We start from the raw sequence: 22,608 nt of genomic DNA, 5'->3' as shown, positions 1-22,608 counted from the left end.
TTCAAGGAAGTACACGCCAGGCTTGATGGAGTGACAGTCTCAACTAATGCTAGCTTTGAAAAACTGAAGGAGGCGATTTTCAACACTTTTACTTATTTATTGGGTCGTTAGCATGGAAGTTTCAAACTATTTTTTTGCTGTGGTGTTTTGGACTGGATAACCAGTCGTTGGATGATTTTTTTTTTTGCTTTGTTTTTCTATAACTCTGTATGCCTCTCATGCATCTTATGCTATATATTCTGCTTTAGTATCTGGTGTATTCTTGTTTTTATCCCCTCTTTGCAAATGTCAAAAGGGGGAGAAGGCTATACATATATTCATGCAGGTACATCCATTGCAGGGGGAGTCGACTATAGATCCTGAAGTCGACTAAAAGAATTAGTCTCAACGACACTTATTGATGGGGAGTCAACTGTACTCATTAAGGGGGAGTAAAATACAGGGAAGTTAACTGGTGTTATATATATATATATATATATATTATTTTTTGTCATCATAAAAAAGGGAGAGATTGTTAGGTTTTAATTTTAATGATGAAAAATAATATAATTTTTTTTGATATAGGGACTCAAGGAAATCAACCAAGATCAAAGTGCAAAAAGAGAAGCAATCAAAGCTGAAGGAAGAAATCAATTAGAGATTTATTGAACCATTCAAAAGAATCAAAGTGCAAAAAAGAAGCAATCAAAGCTGAAGGAAGAAATCAATCAGAGATTGATTGAAGCATTCAAAGGGACTGATTAAAGAAATCAAATGAAAGGAATCACCGTTAAAAGGAAAAGAAGCACTGAAGATCCGGCTAGATAATCAATCAGAAGCTATTATTGGAAGGACCCAGATTTAAGGAGCAAATCCGGCAACTATCAAGACTTAAAGATGGAAAGCTGTTAAAGTCCACACATCAAGGAAGAGTAACGGGAATTAACCTTATTCTTGAAAAGAATCAATTTCTTTCAAGGATTAAAACTCTTGGGTTTGCAAATCTCTTCAGTTTCTACGGCCTCCTACAAAGTATTTATACGCAACCTTAGACTTGGAGACATATACTTTGATCAAACCATCTACCATCTTTTTGTTCTACTCCAAACAAGCATTATAGTTTCGTTAGATCTGCTGTGTAACTAAGTGAGAGAAGAAAAATAGATAAACACTAGTGAGACATTGTATCAAGAAAAGAGAAGAGAGATATAGAGACTAAGTTATTGGGGGTAAAGCTATGCCATTCAATATATACTCACAAAACAATGAACACTGAAAGGGAACACCCTTGCAACCCAAGGGGATTGGACTAGGATTCACATTGAATCCGAACTAGTATAAAAATCTCGGTGTGTTTACTTCCTGCATTTAAATTCTGTATTTATTATTATTATCTTATCCTTACCTCAAGTCGACTAATTGTTGATCTAGTCAACTATTGATAAATATTGTTAAAAATAAGCAATTCACCCACCCTCTTGTACTTTCGATAAGCATATGTGACAATATTCCATAACCCAATGGTACACAACCTCTTGCTCCAACAGCCTTCCATTTGGGTCCATCACCTTAACTACATGAGGCAGTTCCCTTGTCACATCCCCTTCAACAAGAATCCTAGCATACGAAATTCGTTCCACATTTGTTGTGCACTCATCAACGTACAGAGGAATACCTAAACCACTTCTAATCCTACTAAGGGAGTCCATGCCCCAGCAACTCAAGAAAATATTTGGAAGTTTAGCCCATAGTGGAACAGTTTGTAAAACTTCAGTAGTAAAATCAAAATCAGCAGACCATGGTTTTATGATCATTGGTTTGTTGTTGATGGTATATGGCCCTGAATAGAGAACCACATCTCTATCCTCAATATAAGTAAATTTTACTAGGAAAGCATATCCATGCATAATATGAATAAGGAGACATAGAGTCAAATAAGGCAAAAGCATAACAACCGGCTTTGCCATTGGTGCAACAAAGCAGTAGTAGAGTTTTGCTAGTGTCAAGATCTGTTAATCAGTGACAATGGAATTTTATATATTTCCACTAAATCACATTAGAACCTGGTCAATTTTCCACAAACCCCAGAATACTTCCAGTGACAACTATAAGAAATATGCATACAACAATTGAAGACATGACACTTCCTTTAGAAAGATATATAACACATAATATATATTGTTACCTGTTAAGCATATTGTCAAGCGCTTTAGCTACATCAAAGTTCTCCTTTGTTTAAACAAAATATTATTAGGTACTCTATTCTTTATAGCTACCAAAATAAGAATGCATCAGAGAACTCATACAATGATAAGAACACAGATTGTAGGATAAAATGTAAGTAAAGAGCAACTATTGCATTAGTTTTGACAATCAGCTAATATTGTCACAACCCCAATTTCCCTCCGTAGAATGTCGTGACGGCACTTAGTCTCTAAGATTAGGTAAGCCTAACACTCACTGAACTAATAGAAAAATTCAACCATCAAATAATAAATATGAGATGAAAATCTTTATAAAAAACTCACAATTCCCAAAACCAGTAGTACAAGTTATAAGCTCTACTGAGTTTATTAGAAAAATTTCTAAATACTACTGTTCGGGATAAAATAAAACAGTACAATTAAAATATCAAAAGGTAACTCCGAGGCCTGCGAACGCGATGGCAGGTTTACCTTGAGCCTCCACAGCAATACTCGACCAGCTAGCTAATAATCAACAACAACCGTGGCACCTGGATCTGCAAAAAATGTGTAGAAGCGTAGTATGAGTATATTATAATGGTACCCAATAAGTATCAAGACTAACCTCGGTGGAGTAATGACGAGGGACAGTCAAGACACCTACCAAACTAAACAACCTGAAAGAGTATAAAGGTTGAGAATATAAAACTAAGCAAGATAACGAATACAAAACAATACTTGCAATGATACGCTGGTAACAACAATTTCTAACAGGAAGCATCCAAGTAATAATGCTATAGAGTAAGATGGACACAGTCTAGGTTGGGTGAAACCAAATAAAGGAAAAACCAGCAACAACTCAATAAGAGCAACCACTTTTACACTAGATCTGTTTAAGCATTTCCACGAGGCACCGAACCTCATAATCACAGCTCACGGGTCCCAATTATTGGACCCTAATCACTTGGCATCTTGTGCCCACGTTACAATTCATAACAACACGGACGATTCACGTGCCAAGAGAACAACTCTCACATAGAAGGCAAGTAGAGAAGAGTACATGTAATGGTCAATAACGTCAGGATCCATCTTCTTAATCCGAAATGGGTGATTCATCTACGTGTATGCTTGTGCAAGTATTCTACCACAATTCATGTCAAAAAATAAGAGTAGAGACAATGAATATGTCACGACCCCGGTTCGCCCTTCGTGAACAATCGTGACGGTACCTAGTCTTTACGACTAGGTAAGCCTAACAATATGAAAATAAACTAATTTGCGGAAGAAATAATTAAAAGCCGAAATAGTTAAATAAAACAGTATTTTAAAGTGCCACTCGACATATACAATATCAACTCTCGAAAATCTAATAACATTTCCCAAAACCCGAAATCTCATGATCACAAGCCTTTGAATGTCTACAAGCATCTAACTTCAGAATATCTAACAAAAAAACGAAAGTACAGAAGGGCTAATACAAAAAAAGAAAGAGTAGAAAGGGACTCTTCAGTCTGCGGACGCGACATATATACCTCAGAGTCTCTACAAGCATCTCGTCTCATGAGTGATAAGTCTGAATGGAGGTACCTGGATCTGCACATGAAAAGCATGCACAGAAAGGGCATGAGTACACCACAGCGGTACTCAGTAAGTGCCAAGCCTAACCTCGGTCGGGTAGTGACGAGGAAGGTCAGGGCCCTACTAAGGTTAAATAAAAGATAAGGTTTAATAGTGTAGAACAAAATAGTATAAATAAGTACAACAGTGAAAGTAACACAGGATATAAAGGACATCAACAACTACTACAGAGGCAAAGTAAACATAGAAAGAAATACAACTCAACACAAAGATAACAACCAGGATCTCCCAGGATACCGTCCTATAGTCCAAAATATAAATATCCAGTGGATCTCCCGAGATACCGTCCCGTATTCCAACTCATAATGCGAGGGGATCTCCCGGAATACCGATCCGTAGCCCAAATGTAAATACTCAGTACAGGGGGAATCTACCGGGTGCAGTCCCGTAGTTCCAATGTAAATGTGCAGGGGGATCTCCCAGAATACCATTACGTAGTCCCAAAGTAAATATACAGGGGGATCTCCCAGGATACCGTCCCTTAGTCCCAAAGTAAACACACAACAACAACAGGAAGAGTACACAGTTCAATTCAAGTTCCATACCAAGGTAAAACAGGTAATTCTAACCTAGCATGCTGCATGTAATCCAAATAAGGTAGTTTGAGCAAGTAAGACAATTAAGTTAATTAGACATGCTTTCCTAAGCTAACAACACGCTTAAATTGCAAGTAGTATAAACAGGAAAAGAAACATACTAGTAAATACTTAATGAAAACCGGATTTTCAACAATTAGCACAAGTACGCACTCGTCACCTCACGTACAAGGCATTTCAATTATCAATAATACCAAATTCTAAGGGGAAGGTCCCCCACACAAGGTTAGACAAACCACTTACCTCGAACCAGCTCAAAATCAACCCGAAATCACGTTCTTGCCACGAGTACTCGACTCCAAATGGCCCAAATTTATTCAATTCAATTGCATAATGTAAATAACACTACAAGTAACTGATTCAACAAACAAATTCTAGCTAATACGCGAAATTAGGTAAAATGACCAAAATGTCCCTCGGGCCCACGTCTCGGAATCAGGTGAAATTTACATTTTCAGAATCCTCATACTCTCACGAGTTCATTTATATCAAAATTATCCAAATCCAAGGTCAAATTCCCAATCAAAATTTGAATTCTAGGTCTAAGAACTTTCTTCCAATTTTCCCAAATTTTCACCTTCAATCCGAAATTAAATGACAAAACTAACAATAGATTAATGGAATACAACTAGAAAGGGTTAAAGAATTGTTACCCAATGATTTCCTCTTCAAATTCCTCCCAAAATTGCCCTCTCCCGAGCTCCAATTTGATTTTTCCAAGTTTTGAACTAAACCCTCGATTATGTCCCTTTTCTGACTAGTGAAACCGCATCTGCGGTCCCGCTTCTGTGAAGACCCTTTCGCATCTGCGACATTTCATTAAAGGGGGACTTCCGCACCTGCGACTGCTCTACCTCAGATGCGGTGCCCTGATCGCATCTGCAGTAAATTGCCTTTTGCCTCAAACCGCTTCTGCGGTCCCCAAGCCGCAGGTGAGGTTATGGCAGCAACCTTGAAGCTTCATCTGCAACTCACAACTCCAAACCTTTCCGTCAAACATCCGAAATTATCCCGAGGCCCCCGGGACCTCAACCAAAAGCACGAACAAGTCCTATGCCACTATTCAAACTTATACCAATCCTTAAAACACCTAAAACAACATCAAAACATCGAATTAACCATGGATTCGAGCCTAAGAACTCCAAAAACTCCCAAATTATGCTTTCGATCAAAAAGTCTATCAGACCTCGTCTAAATGACCTGAAATTTCATACACACGTCACATTCAACACTACGGAGCTACCCTAAGTTAGCTTCAAAAATTCAACTTTCGGCATTTCAAGCCTAAATTAGTTACGGACCTCCAAAACATAATCTGAACACGCCCCTAAACCCGAAATCACCTAACGGAGCTAACAAAACCATCGGGATTCCATTCCGAGGCTATCTTTACACTGTTCCGACTACGGTCAAATTTTCAAAACTTAAGCTCTCATTTAGGGACTAAGTGTCCCAAAACTCTCCAAAACTCCAAATAAACCCTTCCGGCAACTCACAATAGCAGAAACAAATACGGAAAAAGCAGTTAATAGGGAATCGGGGCGTAAATTCTTAAAACGATTGGCCGGGTCGTTACAGAATGGCACATATGAAATGATCATCACGAAATATACAATGTAAATAAGACAGTAATGAAGTGGACACAACGACAAGCACAACAAGATTGACTACATAGAACTAGACAAATATTGCAACACAGAGGAAGACAATTAAAAGTATGCTGAGGAAAACAATAATCAAAGAGATGTACAAAAGAATGGGAAAATCACAACAAGATCCCTATTGAGGTACCGCCTCGTAGTCTCAAATCATAAAATGAATCACAAATTTTCCTTATATCATAGCGGGAGCATTTATATTTAGTTTTTGACAATTAGTTTTCCTGAAATAGCATCCTGCATTTTAGCCCACCTTATCACACCGCATGGCTTCTAGTAGTTCCCCTACTAGCCACGTGTTTCAAGCTCACCTTATCTCATCGCATGCATTTCAACACCAAGATCTTATACCACCGCATGCGTATAAATAATAACAACAACACGTTAGAAACCTCATGCAACACAATAACAATTGCACAGAAGAAACCTCGTGCAAACACAATAACAACCGCATGGTAAAAATCTCGTGGAAACCACTTAAACATTCTCTATAGAATAACACGTGTGCCAAAACATAACAACTCAAATAAATGATTTTCACAATATGTGACCACATGCCATAATATTTCCTCAAAACAGTTTCAATATCACAACCACGTATAGCTCTCGGCTCAACAACACTGGATACAACAAAAACAACGACAATAATATGAGAATACGACAAATAAATCAACTCAGTAAATTCAGAACACAAAGAAACGGAAGAACGAGCTCACAAAGAAAGATACAACATGAATAGCTCAACAAGAAGGAGATAATATGTAGCAATAATTCCACAAAAGTATAATTCGACGATAAGAGAGATAACATGAATCAATGATTCCAAATAAAGATAAGCCAACGATGATAAGGGATATCAAAACTTCATTTAGGGTTGAGCAAATTACGGAAAAGATACAACAAATTCAATTAAGGATAGACAATTACAGAAGGATAATAATAACTTCAGTTAAGGATAGTCAATTACAGAAAAGATAATAATAACTTCATTAAGGATAAACAATTAGGGAAAAGATAACATAGAAATAAAAGAGGGAACAATTTCAGTTAAGGCGAATAAGAGTTTAATTGGCAACAAGGGTTGATCATGAAGCCATTAATTCCAAATAAGACACGTAAGGATGAATTTAATAAGTGGAAAATTTAACTTGACAAAACAACTTCATATATAATGAACATGAGAACCTAAGGACCCTAGACGATCAAATTTTCACAAATAAGTCTGAGCACGTACTCGTCACCTCGCGTACACGGCCTTCACATGACACAATTAGCACAAATATCTCAAATCCTAAGGGGTAGTTCCCTCCCCCCCCCCACAAAGTTAGGCAAGATACTTACCTCAAAAGAGCTAGACTGATAGTCTAAAATGACCTTCACGAGTGAAACAACCTCCGAACGGCTCAAATCTAGCCAAAATAACTTCAAATCATAAATAAAACTCATAGGAAACAATTTAGGATAATAAATCTTCAATCTTTAGCAAAAACTAAAAAGTCAACCTCCGAGCCCGCACCTCAAAATCCGATAAAATTTACAAAACGCGAACACCCATTCCAATACGAGTTCAGCCATACCAAAATTATTAATTTTCGACATCAATTCGTCCTTCAAATCATCATTTTATATTATGAAAGATTTTTACAAAATTTTCTATTTTTCTCAACTCAAGCCACTAATTTAATAATAAAAATAAAAATAGAACACGAAATATAATTAAATTCCAGATGAAGAACACTTATTCCAATGGTTTGCTTGAAAAACTCACGAAAAATCGCTCAAATTCGAAGTTTACAACTCAAGATATGATAAAAATGGCCAAAACCTCGATTTTGAAAAATATATTCAACTGCCCAGGTAACATGTATCGCGATCGCGAAGAAGAAATCATCAACTGCCCAGAGAAACATTACGCCAACGTGGAGGCAAAATTTTCCAAGATACGTGATCTCGGGCTCCTATTCGCGAACGCGGAGAACAATATTGCCTGCCTCCAAATTACACTACGAGAACACGAAGGCATTGACGCAAACGTGATGAAGGAAACCAGATGACAGAATGAGTAACTCTAAAGCATTACGAAGTGGCCCGTAGCCCATCCGAAACATACCCGAGGCCCTCGGGACCCCATCAAAACATGCCAACAAGTTCCATAATGTAACGCATACCTACTCGAGGCCTCAAATCACATCAAACAACGTCGGAACTACGAATCACACCTCGAATCGAACTTAAGAAATTCCAAATCTTCCAACTTCCAAACTCGTGCCGAAACATACCAAATCAAGCCTGAATGATGTCAAATTTTGCATGCAAGTCCCAAATGATATAACGGAGCTAATCCAACTCTCAGAATTGCAATCCGAGCCAATATCACCAAAGTCGACCCTCGTTCAAACCTCTCAACCTTCCAAAACTTCAACTTTCCAATTTTTGCCAAAATTCTTCAAATTACCCTACGGACCTCCAAATCCAAATACGGACGCACGCCAAAGTCCAAAATCACATACAAAGCTATTGGAATCATCAAAACTCCATTTCAGAGTCGTCTACAGAAAAGTCAAAACTCCAGTCAGCTCTTACCGCTTAAGCTTCTAAAACAAGAATCCTTCTTCCAAATTGATCCCGAATCATCCGAAAACTGAACTCGACCATACATGCATGTCATAACACATAATACGAAGCTGCTCGAAACCTTAAGCTGCCGAACGAGACAAAAATTCTCTAAATGACCGACCGAATCGTTACAAATATTTATAGCTTAAATATTTCCAATCAACTATGAGACAAATGAGATTATTTTATGAAATTTATATACCAAATACAAATCTGTGCTTGTTCCTTAGCCAAATCTATTGAAAGGATTAGATAATTTTCATTAATAAATTGCAGTAAGAGCAATAAAACTTAAGTGATTCTTACCACATCTAATATGTGTAGACCAGAGTAAATCACTTTGTAAAGTTGACAGTCATCTGAACTTATTTATAGCTTCAAGATAATCAAATTGTAAGCCAATAACATTACTTTGTGAAATGTATATGCTAAATATAGATCTCTCTTTCATTGCAATCAGAAGCAGAAAAAGAAAAACTTTTCGATTAATCAGTTTTATGATACTAACTATTAAATCCAACTATGAATGTATAATTATCGCTTCATATTACAATTCGTTTCGCTAATATGAACTATTTATATAAAGAACCTTATAAATATCATTAGGTACTTTATTCATAAAATTGCATCAAACACAGTAACATAATATGCTAGATCAATTAGTGGTTAATAGTTCTTTTTACTATAAAAATGTAAATAAAGAACATGCAATGCCTTATCAGTGACAATCAACTAAACATATTTATAGCTTAAAAGATTATGAACCTCTAATACTCAATATTATTTTATGAAACTATATACTAAATACAGATATGTGCTCTTTCCTTAATCAATTATATTAGTAGAAAAGATTAATTAGTTTCAAATTTTTATGTAAATACTTGTAAGAGTAGTGAAATTAAGAGATTATTACTGAATGTGATAAGTGGAGAGCAGAAGCCAAATCACTTTGTAAAGTTGAAGAGGGCAAGGGAGTGAGTCGGGAACTAATTCAATTTTGGAATTTGGCAGATATAATCCTAGTGAGGCAAAGCAGCTTCAATTGACAACTTAACGCAACTACATTCATAACTCTTGTAATTGCCTTTGATCTAGCCAGCCTATACCCACTCACCTTATCAGTCGTTAATTGAAACATGGAAAACCTAAGCTAATTGGTCCCGTTGAGGAACATACTGTACTTTCGTAATTTTGGACTATTTGCTTGAAACAAATAAGTTTAATCAAACTTATCCCTGTAATAAATCTTTATGAAATCCAACTAATAAAGCTTCTTGAATGAGATTCTAATGTCTAACCTTGTTGAAACAAGGATTTTCATTTTATTGTTCCAATGTAAAACTCTATCTGCTTTCACGAAATCTTCTTTCCATAACTTCATAAACATGATTTATTACAGGGAAAAGGGCCAAAATTGTCCCTATACTATCGAAAATTAGTTACGTTTATACCCGTTTTTACTTTCGGTCCAAATATAGGCCTGCCGTTAAGAAAGTAGACAAAATCGTCCCTAACCCTAACGGTTGTCCATGACTCAGCAACTAAAATGACACGGTGGACTCCATGTCACTATTTATTTTCCATCTGTAATAATAAATAACTAAACTCACTAAAATTAGTCTTCTCCTTCTCTAACAATATACCACCATTGCTGCAAATTCAAGGTTCTTATCTTGCTCCACAAAATTATTTCATAAATTTCCATCATTACCAGTCAGTGTTTGAACCACAACTCCAACCGTCTTCCACCAAGAAAATATCCCATCTTCTCTCCACCTAGAAAATCATCAGCAATCACTCATCGGAAATACCCACCAAAAGCTTCAACAGAAACCATCTCTTTAAATACTACCAGCCACTCATCAAAAAATTACCTTTCTTTTCTTCCATCTCTCGCTCCTCTTTACTGGTCATAACTGGCTAGTGACACTCCTTTTCTACAAAAAGAAGAAGAGCTAGATCCAGAAGAAAAAAATCCTCCATAAAAACTCATTTACCGGTGACCTCATGTTTCTTTTTAAAATTCCACCCAAAGAAAAAATCTTTTTTTGCTAAGAAAATTCTTTACTACTTGAACATATCTAAACTAGTAAAATCTTGATGGAACAATCTTTTTCGCAAACAAAGAAGAATCAACTGGGTGAGAATCGTTTCGGGAATTTTTGATCTGTTTTGGACTGAATAGACCAAAGAATCTAACATTGGAATGCTAAAACTATTCAAAGCTGCAACTTGTTATTTAAATTAGAATTAGTTAAATCTTTGTGCCTTGAATCTTGAAAGTTAGAGAAGAAGAAGATTAATTTTAGTGGGTTTAATTATTTATTATTACAAAAGAAAAAATAAATAGTGACATGGAGTCCACCGTGTCATTTTAGTTGCTGAGTCATGGACAACCGTTAGGATTAGGGATGATTTTATCTACTTTCTTAACGGTATGCCTATATTTGGACCGAAAGTAAAAACAGGTATAAACGTGACTAATTTTCGATAGTATAGAGACAATCTTGGCCTTTTCCCCTTTATTATAAGTGGAAAATTAAAGAAAATGTATATGCAAAGTCCAATCCGCACTAACGTACTAACCAATCCTCTCCCAAGATTAGTAGTGATATTATTTTTGGTCTCTTTTCCAACAGCAAAGTATCCCAATACCCCAAAAAAACCATACATCAAAAATATGAAAGCCATCGACAAACCCAATTTTTTTTTTTTTTCAAATTTGTCCTTATCTTTCATCTCTGATTCCAAAAGGTAAAATCGTTCCAACACCTTTTAAAGCATAAATAGATACACCAAGACCGCGTTGGAAAAAAAACCTAAACCCACCAAATACTTCAAAAACATGTCTCTTTTTAAGAAAGATTAAAACATCCTCAACCATAACTACCACCATAGTACCTGAATGAACATCGGCAAATATACTCAAAGAGGTTAAGTGAGTAATTGTGGGGATTGAATTCAACCCAAATTGAAATGGGAAACAACTCCAAATATGTCAGTTTTTTCTGGACGAATGACAAAAAATGATGGACGAATAATCTAATCAGTTTAAACAATTTATATGCAGCAACTATTCCGAAAATCAAGAAAACAAGAAACTAAAACTCACCTTATAACTGAACAATCAAGGCGAATAAACTGTCCAGGAAGAGAGCTGACTAAAAGAGACTAGAGAATTGGAAGAGGAGGTGAGCAGCGGTGGAAATTTTGAGGAAGAAACAGAGTGTAGAGACTGTGGAAATCGGGAGGAAACAAAGTGTAGATGATATTCGTTTGAGCGGTGTAAAGTAACGTGTCAAAACTAAAGTAGGGTTAACACATGATTCATGCCAAATATTTGTAATTTTTTCAAAATACCCCGCTCGACCCAAGTTACTCAAATTGTCGCTTATTAATAAGAGGAAAATACTTGTTCTTGCTTTCGTGGAAAGTCGATGTCGATGTAAACATTTGGGTACGTACCTGAGAACTGAGATTACCTTTTTTTTTTCATTTCGAATTTAAATTTCATTTATTAAATATAAGACAAATTATACAAAAGTTTTAAGTAGATACACTAAGCATATATGGATGAGTAAGCTAGAAATGAGAGTGATAGTCGTGACATATTAAAGTCTATCGAGTTTTATACTAATAGTGTAATTATTTTCTTTAGACTTTAGCGAATAAGATTTAAATTCTTTTCTTCTTATTTGAACATTTTGGAATCAGAATGCGCAGCCACTCTTACAAAAAGCATGAAACTTGATTTTCCAGTGGTGGTGGCATTTTCGATTTAGTTTTTAGGTACCAAATAATCATTTTCTTGGAAGTTTCATGATACTTAGGTTTCAAGCAGGAGATTGACCAAGTTAAACTTAACATAACATATCATTGAGTGACCAGCAAGAGACGTGGTAAGACCACTTTGAATCAAAGGCCTCGGTTACCAAATTCTCGTTAGGGAGCGCTTTCCCTTAAATGATCTTACAAAACATGAATTCAAATTAGTCAGACCAAAGAATACCACATATTATATGGTTAAACTAATAAAATAACATTAAGTGCCTCTAATTTAGTAAAACTAGCTGCCCATAATGATTAAGGGCGAAGCTAAAGTTTCGGATGCAGGTTCGACCGAATCCAATTGCTTTGGTCAAAATTTTACATTTGTCTTAAAAAATTTATTAAATATGTACAAATTATTAATTTAAAATTCAATAATTTAGAAGAAATAGAATCCTGAACCCATTAATTTCAAATCGTAGCTCCGCCTCTAATGATCATGAGTTCTCTCTTTATCAAAGCATCACCACAAATTTTCTATAAACAAAGTATTCATTAAAAGCAGATTTTCGCGTCTAGGGTAAGATTGTGACTTGTGTCAAAATAATCTTCGGTACTTGCAAATTTTTTTGACAATTTTTCGTGGTATATATCAAAAAGATATTCTTTTTTTAATTTCTGAAGGATTCTGTCGATAAATCCAGGGGCGAAGCCATACTCTGGTAAGACTGGTCAATTGACCACCAATCGTTGCAAATTACACTACGTATATGGTAAAATATTATGGTTGGACTCATAATTGAATGAGTTGTCGGATTTTGTGAGTTTTGTTGGGTTCCGAGGCGCGGGCCCCGGTTCAACTTTTGGGTCGATTTTGAGATTTTGATTAAAGATTCGACCTTTATCGATTGAGTTTGTTTCCTTTGGCATTATTTGATGTATTTGAGTTGCTTTTGGCTAGTTTCGAGCCGTTCAGAGGTTGGTACGCGCGAGATGACATTTTTGGAGCATCGCTGGGCTTGTTCGAGGTAAGTAACACTTCTAAACTTGGTGCTGACGGTATGAACCCCTGAATATATGTGTTATGTGTTTGGTGTTGAGGTGGCGCACATGCTAAGTGACGGGCGTGCACCGTGTGAATTGTGACTCCATTATTTCTGTGGTACTGTGTAGTTACTTGATCTTATGTGTAACCATGAAATCTCTACGTACTAGAGTGATTGAGTTGTGATCCATGTTAGAAACCATGTCTAGGCCACATGCTTATTCTGTTGGGATCCACTGAGGTCATTTTTGCTGTTGAGTTGTTTGCTTACATTGCAATTACATACTCAGTCATACGCATTCAATTGCATATCATATCTCAGTCTCTATTACCATTTATTGATACATCACATCATTTTTTTGGGCTGATTTTCTTGACATTGTGAGCCCGAGAGACTGGAGAGATTGATGATTGAGTGAGGCCGAGGGCCTGATTGGGAAGATATTTATGGGATCGGGCTGCACGTCGCAACAAGTATTATTGATTTATGATGGGAGCGGGCTGCATGCCACAACAGAGGTTATCGATTTACGCCATGATTGGCTTATTATAGCACTTGGGATGAAGGAGCCTCCCGGAATCTGTATACACCCTCAGTGAGCACAGGTACCTACTGAGTACGAGTGCCGAGTGACTGGGAGGATTGAGTGACTATAAGCGCCAAGTGATTGTGAGGATATGAGTGATTGGGAGGACTGAGTGCATTGATTCACCGAGAGTGCATATAGTTTCATCATTATATTGTATTACACTTGGCATGCATACATTGACATGTAGACATAGAGATGTACTTTCCTCATGCTATTTGATCATGAAACATCTTACCTGTTGCTGGAAGTTTTTGAAAAAAATCACAGTTTTCAAACTTACTCATATTTTTGGTGTTTTCGATGAAAGATTTGGGATTTACTATTATACTTGAAAAGCATGCCTATTTTCAGAAACTATGAACGAGCTGAGCATCATATCTCTGAGTTATTTCTTGTAACATTTTATTTATATTGTTATGAAATGTTACTAGTTGTTTGAGTTGGACTCTGATCCTTGTCCCAGCTCGTCACTACTTTCAACCTAAGGTTAGATTTGTTACTTATTGAGCACATATGGTCGGTTATACTCATACTACACTTCTGCATCTTGAGTGCAAATGTTGGATGCTGATGTTACTGTGTATGGCGGGAGCTGAATTTGAAGATGTACCTGCGCTCCGGTCATAGCTGCCTATTGTCCTTGGTAGCTTTAGAATATTTAATTTGTTCATGCATATTTCAAATGGATGATGTATTTATTTCATACCAGCTTTGTAACCTCTAAATCTTAGAAACTCATGATTTGTACTACCGGTCCTTGGGAAATGTATTAAGGTTAAGTTATTTTATTATTTATTTATCTCAATAAATCTCATTAAATTGGATAGTTGTTAATTGGCTTACATGGCGGGTTGGGTTAGGTGCCATCACGACTAGTTGAATTTTGGATCGTGACAAGTTAGTATCAGAGCTGTAGGTTCATAGGTTTTACGAGTCATGAGCAAATATTTGGTAGAGTCTTACAGATCGGTATGATGACGTTTATATCTATCTTCGAGAGGCTACAGAGCATTTAGGATAAACTTTCCATCTTTCTTTCCTTATCTTGCGGCATTGATTCAACTTGAAGCGTAACTCTTTGAATTCCTTCCACGCACCCGTTTGCACATGTGAGCGCTCTGTATCATCTATGCATCGATGACTTGTGATTCCAAAGATGAGGTGCGAGATATGATTTCTGTGTGCTGATGATGGGCCAGTCTGAAGGACTTGAGGCTGGGTTTTGATTATAGCTTGAGCACGAGGATTTTGGTTGTGTGAGCATTTACTTTTGGGCTTATATTTTTGGTAGTTTTCCTCTGTGTGGAATTTGAGGCTCAATGAGTGGTTGGATGGATATATGATGAGTAATGTGTAGCTGCGGGAAGTGTTCAGATGGTTTGAATGTGACAAAAAAAAGTTTGCTTGAGATGTAAAAAGGACTATTGGGTGCTTTATTTTTGTCTTGATGTGACGTATAGTCTCGAGTTATGAGTGTATTGGAGTATCTTTCATGTTGTTTAATTGTGGAAAGAATTAGGTTCTCTACCTTGTTGGTGAGTTCAGACTCAGGAAGATTAAGTGATTGCGTAGTAGTTGTGGTTGTGAAAGGGTATAAAGATATGTCACTTTGAGGCTAAGCAGGTGAGTTATAACCTGCAAGGTAATCTATGGATGTGTAATTTTTATGATATTGTGTGGAGGCTTTCTTTTCTACCAGTGGGTTATATTTGTGCGATTTGAGTTTGGATCGGTTCTAATAGTTGACCTAACCATCATGGGGATGAATGCGAGATTTATAGATGATTTGAGGTATTAGATGGTTTGTGTTACATGAGCTTATGAAGGATTGAGTTGAATTTTGATGTGGTATTATAGTAGTAATAATGTATGGGTATTAGGAGTTATTGAGTGTTTTGTTCTATGGCTTTGAGCCAAGTGGGGGAGTCTACTAACGACGATTTGATTACATAGTCACTTGTTGTATTTGTTTCGATATGAGGCATACTTGTGGATCGATTATGACTTACTGAAGCTGGTTTTGAGGATGACTTAAGCAAGGAAATTTCTGGATGCATGATGTATTATAGTTTATGGGTAGATGGAAATCATGGAATGATTGAGTTGTTATTCGTGGTAGATGTGATGGGCTAAGGAAAAAAGGGATTCACTCAGTTACTTAGAGGTGTAGATTACCTTTTTGGGTGTTATTGAACTAGTGGGGCACATGCCGTTCGACCCATCTGGGCGGTGCAATTGAGATTTGAGCAGAATGGATGACTCTTGAGAAGGATCTAAGGGATTCAGGAGTTATATGTAGCAATTGGGAATTTTCAAGATTTGTATATGCCTAGAATCTTAGATTTACATTAGATGGTGTCGAGACTCCCGGTATTTCTATATCATTATGGATTATACCTTTTAGTATCAGGAAGATGAAGGAAACGACTTTAGATTCACATGAGGCCTCTTTAGAGTACGTGTCTCGATTGTGGTACTTTTGGGGTGCTTAAGGGGGAATACGACGACTTATAGGCCTTAGAGTGGTATGATTTTATTCTAGCATCTCGTGGAGTGAGTTTGATTGAGGATCATGGTATTATAGCGAGGAGAAGTATCAACTTAAAGGTAATTCAGAAGAAACTTAGAGAAGTAGGGCAACTTGGTAGTAGGTTAGATCAGCATGGTAATGGATGTGATCGATTCTTTGGGTACTTATGATGTGGCGAGTCTCTACAGGTGTTTTTTGGCAATTCCCTTGGGTTATTGGTGACCTGTGTGGCTTGGTTGAGTTAGGAAGATTCAGTTCTGATGGTTTGGTTATGTGTAAATGGGTTTCGAAGAGTTCTCGATGGTTTCTACCATGGTTTGAGGAAGGTATTTCCTATAAGCGTGAGGAGTCTATTGAGTATTGAGATTCTCTACTGGATGGGATCATGTGAAAGGCTCCTGCCTAATCGAGTATGTAGTTGGATAGTGACCCTGAGTTGATCATGAGATTCTCATCCTTTTCATATGATGGCATGATAAATGCGGTGTGTTATGTAGGATTGATATTTGCATGTGCAAGGTCATGGTTCAGTTTTGAAGAGAAGGTCATGAATTCTTAGACAACATAGAGGATTTCAGTTGTCTAGATGAATGCTATTACTACTTAGTATTACCTGAGAAGGGTGCGCATTTCAGAAGGTATATTGTGTTGTGACTTATGGATGCTTCATTGGTATTAGGGTACTTGCCTGATTGATCGACTACTAATATTTAGATTTTACTATGTGGCAAAAAAGAATTATAGAAGTATTCCTCGTGGGATGATATTGTATGAGTGATGTGTTGGACATTCGGGCGATGAAGTTGGGATCATATATGGTGATTCATGTGTTCTATGGATAGGGAGACTGAGAGTTCTCAGAATTAGATTGTTTCATAGTTGTGGACTATGGAAATGGGCCAAAGCTAGCCAGATGATAGTATATGCTATGGTTAAGTCATTGTGGACTTTCAGAGGGTTATTTATCTATTTGTAGATGACTAGAGTTGATTTGGGGCCCATTGGTAGGCACAATAACGATGTGTATTTTACACCGGGCCAGATTGCTTGACTCCATACTGCTATTATTGAGGGATGTGCCATTCAGTTAGAGTTGAGCTTATTTGTGTCCTCATATGTTCTATGAGTTACTCTTCCATGCCACGAAGGGTTGTGGTTTGTTGGTTATATGCACACACGGTGCGGTTCTATTGGGGCCTTACAGCAGAATTGGAACGAGATGGATATTTGGGTGTTGAATGATTCATTGCTCATTGGCTATGTTCTTTCGGGTTTGTATGGCATTGTGTCATTTGCTTTTTCTTGGTTATGGTCATTCACCTTGGGTACTTGATGTCGAATTGCACATGGTTATTGACTTTGAGCATGGTGGCTAAGGTATTCCATATGGAACAATGTTTGGATGGGGTCACTCATTGTAGCGGAGTTACGTTGAGATACGGTCCTTTGTGATAGATTCGTGTGTTTTGGTTCTACGGTGTGTGATGGGTTCTTAGCATTGATTCGTGGTGGTACTTGTTGAACTTGCGGGGCGGTTCTCTCATTTGAGTCATTTTCTATGTTTGAGTACACTTGAATTGTTGTGTGTTGGTGAATGGATTGTACGGTTTGTGGCTTAAGGTTGTATTGGTGTGGCATGTTAGTAGGGTGGCTGTAATTGATAAGATGAGGTCATCGGACCTAGAATGGGTGCTATCAGATCTGATTGCGGTATATTTGGAAGGACAATTTCAGAAGTGTCAAGACCCTAAAACTGACTCGTTCATGATGGCACCTATCGTGAAAGTAGGCCAGCTGATTCCCGAATTAACCATCATTCAATAAAAGTCATTGTTTTAGTCTTTAATTAATCAAATATCTCATAATGTACGTCTAAATGAGCAGTGCGAAATAAATACACAAGCCCGACATCGGGGTGTCACACGTCACGAGCATCTACTAAGGTCTGGATACAACTGAGAGTCTGAAAATATACTAAAACAATCTAAGGAAGACAAGAGGGAGAAGAGTAGGGCTGCGAACGTCGGGCAGCTACCTTGCTAACTCCGATGACTCTACCACTGAGCAATCAACACCTACTATCGGGTTTAGAAATACCTGAATCTGCACACAAGGTGCATGGAGTAATGTGAGTACGCCAACTCAGTAAGTAATAAAAGTAAATGAAAGCTGAGCAGTAAGAAAACACGTAAGCCACGTCATAATGCTACAACAAATGCAGTACATTTCCAAAACTACCGAAATCATTTACTTCGTAAATCAAGCTCAGTTTCAGTAAAACCTTTTAAAACAACTTTCAATAGTTTCAAATGAGTAATAAAAATAGTGAGTAAAAATGATAGAAACGCAAACAACCCCTCGGGCAAAGCATATACCATAAACCGCCCCTCGGGCATAATATCAACAGAACTAGCTCCTCGGGCTACCTCACAATCACTAGTAATCAGCCCCTCGGGCATAACATGAATCAAGAACCGCCCCTCGGGCAAAACATGGATCAAGAACAGCCCCTCAGGAAACAATATGAAACAACAACAGCCCCTCGGGCTACATCATATCACTCACACTGGGTACCCGCGCTCACTGGGGGTGTACAGACTCTGGGAGGGGATCCTTACAGCTCAAGCGCAATAACAAGACATCTCGTGGAATAATCAAACATGCACTCGACCTCATAACAACAAGCCACCTCGTGAAATAAATCAATCAGGCCCTCGGCCTCACAATATCATGAATCAATAACAACCTGCTGCGGCGTGCAGCCCGATCCCATAATATCCTCACAACACACGCCCTTGGCCTCGCTCAGTCAGAAACCTCTCAAGCCACTCGGGCAACAGTAAAACATGATGCTCAGCCTAAAATATCATTTAAAGTTTCAAAAACGAGTAAATATTGCCGAGTTATGAAAATAGTAGAATACAGCATGACTGAGTACAAATATGAAGTCAAAACAGTGAGGAATAATAGTAAAAATCCCCCTAAGGGTCCAAAACAGTTGGCACGAAGGCCAAATATGAAATCCAGCCCAAAACATAGTAATAATTTCCAAAACACAATGATATCAAACAATTTTCAATCAAAAATATGCGACTTAAAAGTCATACGGGACGGACTAAGTTACAATCCCCAACGGTGCACGAACCCACGCTCATCATCTAGCGTGTGCGTCACCTCAAAGTAGCACAACGATGTGAAATTCGGGGTTTCATACCCTCAGGACAAACATTTATAATCATTACTTACCTCAAACCGGTTCAAACTCTAGCCCGCGATGCCTTTGCCTCTCGAATCGGCCTCCCAATGCTCCAAATCTAACCAAAATCAGTATATTATCATCAATATACGCTAAAGGAACAAAGCCCAAGCGAAAATAATCAAATTAACCCGAGAATCCCAAAATTGCTCAAATTCGGCCCCTGGGTCCACGTCTCGGAATCCAACCAAAGTCTCAAAATCCAACAACCCATTCAATTACGAGACTATCCATACTAGTTTCACTCAATTCCGACTTCGAATTAGCTTTAAAATCCCAAAAATTCATTTTATGAAGTTCCACAATTTTCCCCAAATTTACATCCCAAATCTCTACTCAAATGATGAATCCAACGTTATAATCATGTATTTTAGCCAAAATTGAGTTAGAATCACTTACCTCGATGGTTTTCCTGAAAATCCGTCGAAAAATCGCCAAAGCCCGAGCTCTCTAGGTCAAAATATGAAATAAAACCCCAAATCTCGTATTTATAGTGCACCTTTTAGATCCCCATCACCACTGACCACGGTAACCACCGCTGACCACGGTAAAACCACCACTGACCGCGGTCCAACACCGTTGACCGCGGTAAATCCACTGCTACAGCAGAAAATGTTGACTTCAGTGACATGCTTCAGTATTTTGTCCATACCTTTCTCATGAAAACTAGACATAAAGGTCTACAATTTTTGTTTTTGAATCATCTCAAAATTCCTTGTAGATCAAAAGATATAGGCTTCCAAAGTCAGACCAGTGAACCTGCGTATTCATCCTCACCGCGGACCGCGGACCATTTTCCACCTCAGCAGTAATCTCACCGCCTCAGTGGTAAGACTTCTGCCTCGAGCAAAGATTTAAGCATCATAACCATTTTCTAAGTTCCGGTAATGCCCGGACTCGCTCAAAACTCAACCGAAACACACCCGAGGCCCTCGGGACCTCAACCCAAACATACCAGCACCTCCCATAACATCATTAAAACTTAGTCGAGCCATTGAATCACTCAAATCAAATCCAAAACACAAATCAACTTCGGACTCAAGCTTAAGAACTTAGGAACATTCAAATTCCATAAACGATGCCGAAACCTATCAATTCAACTCCGAATGACCTGAAATTTTGCACACACGTCACAAATGACACTACAAACCTACTCAAATTTCCGGAATTCCATTCCAACCCCGATATCAAGATTTCCACTACCAACCGAAAAAGCTAAAATTCCAATTTCACCAATTCAAACCTAAATCTATCACGGGCCTCCAAATTACGATCCGAACACGCTTCTAAGTCCCAAATCACCCAGCGGAGCTAATACAATCATAAAAATTCAAATCCGAGATCGAGTACTAAAACTCAAAGACTTGGTCAAACCTCTCAAATTTTAAGCTTTACTGAGAACCATTCTTCCATACATTTCTGTTTCACCTGAAAGCCAAAATCGACGATTTACATAAGTCATAATACATCATACGAGGCTAGTCATGCGCGAGAACCGACGAGCAAAATGCAAATTCTCAAAACGACCGATCGGGTCGTTACATCCTCCCCTACTTAAACGTACGTTCGTCCTCGAACGTGTCCAAAGTTGTTCTGAAAACCATCAAATCGCTGTATAACCTTACCATGCACATACCCGGGGTTGATCCCACGTCAACCTATCTCATATAGGTCCGATAACAAAATGCAACTGAAATTTCACAATCCAACCTAGCCCATAAACCTTAGAACCACATTTCCATGTCTGAAATCATCTACAAGATCAGAATTTCAAATCTATACTATGAATAAGCCCGAACAAGTTGTAACAAACCATACCTGCAACCTCAGATGCAATTACATGATATACCACATAGCTTAAACTCTCGTAGCGATAACTTCTGATCACAGCAATTGCTCAGAACAACTGAATATCGATAATAAACCCCTTATTAAATAAAGCCTCATTCCAACACTTTCGTATACTACCACTGATAAATGAAACACGTAGAAAGTCATGACCATTCCTCAGATCAACTATTCGTGAAGACTCTTCTCCTTTGGCAAGGACCATAGCAAATTTTTGAGTCGAACATCGATATTATCCTTCCAACATGCTAAAATCGAATCCGTTTGTATTCATTCTAGATCCCAACGATCTCATCTAATCCAACACAAATACTCTGGTGACATGGCACATCAACAAAATCTAAAGCCACAACTCGTTCAATCGACGCACCAATAAGCAACAATCCGACCGTACTCAAATCATGAAAAATGACTCAAATGAGAGAGCTGTACCGTAATCTCACCAGTACCACCACACACAATGCTGAGAACTCGACACACGTCGTAGAACCAAAACACATGAATCAAACCCGCTGGATTATACCTCCACATAGCTTCACTCCAATGCGCGACCTCTTCCAAACGCTGGTCCACACGAAACACCTCAAGTCACTATGCTCAAATCGACAACCACGCGCAATTTGATGTCTATAACCAAAATCAAATCATCATAACCACGGCGAAGCAATTGACAAAACATTACACAAACCCGAAAGGACACAACCGATATGCCATCCACCAAGCAATACCCAATACTTTCCCGCTCGAATTCCACTGAGAGACCCTAACAAAACCGCACCACATGTGCCTATAACTAACAAATCCCAACACCTCAAAACATGGAAAGGTAACTCATAGATCTCCCAGATCACTAATAAGCTCAATAACAATTGAATCAGCACATCTCCCAACAATACAACTC

The 22,608-nt window shown here is 37.8% G+C and overlaps 1 long non-coding RNA gene across 1 annotated transcript; it reads right to left on the bottom strand.

Annotated features, from left to right (window-relative positions):
- Positions 1 to 7,860: 7,860 nt before the first annotated feature.
- On the bottom strand, positions 7,861 to 12,025 carry LOC142166296 (uncharacterized). The gene is made up of 2 exons (XR_012696597.1): positions 11,783 to 12,025; positions 7,861 to 8,755 (listed from the first exon to the last, which is right to left on the bottom strand). It is a non-coding gene; the product is annotated as an uncharacterized LOC142166296 (long non-coding RNA).
- Positions 12,026 to 22,608: the final 10,583 nt, after the last annotated feature.

The sequence above is a fragment of the Nicotiana tabacum genome, chromosome 11 (assembly GCF_000715075.1).
Source record: "Nicotiana tabacum cultivar K326 chromosome 11, ASM71507v2, whole genome shotgun sequence".
Lineage (NCBI taxonomy): Eukaryota > Viridiplantae > Streptophyta > Magnoliopsida > Solanales > Solanaceae > Nicotiana > Nicotiana tabacum.
The sequence above is the reverse complement of the archived record's forward strand: the minus strand, read 5'-3'. Positions and strand labels throughout refer to the sequence as shown.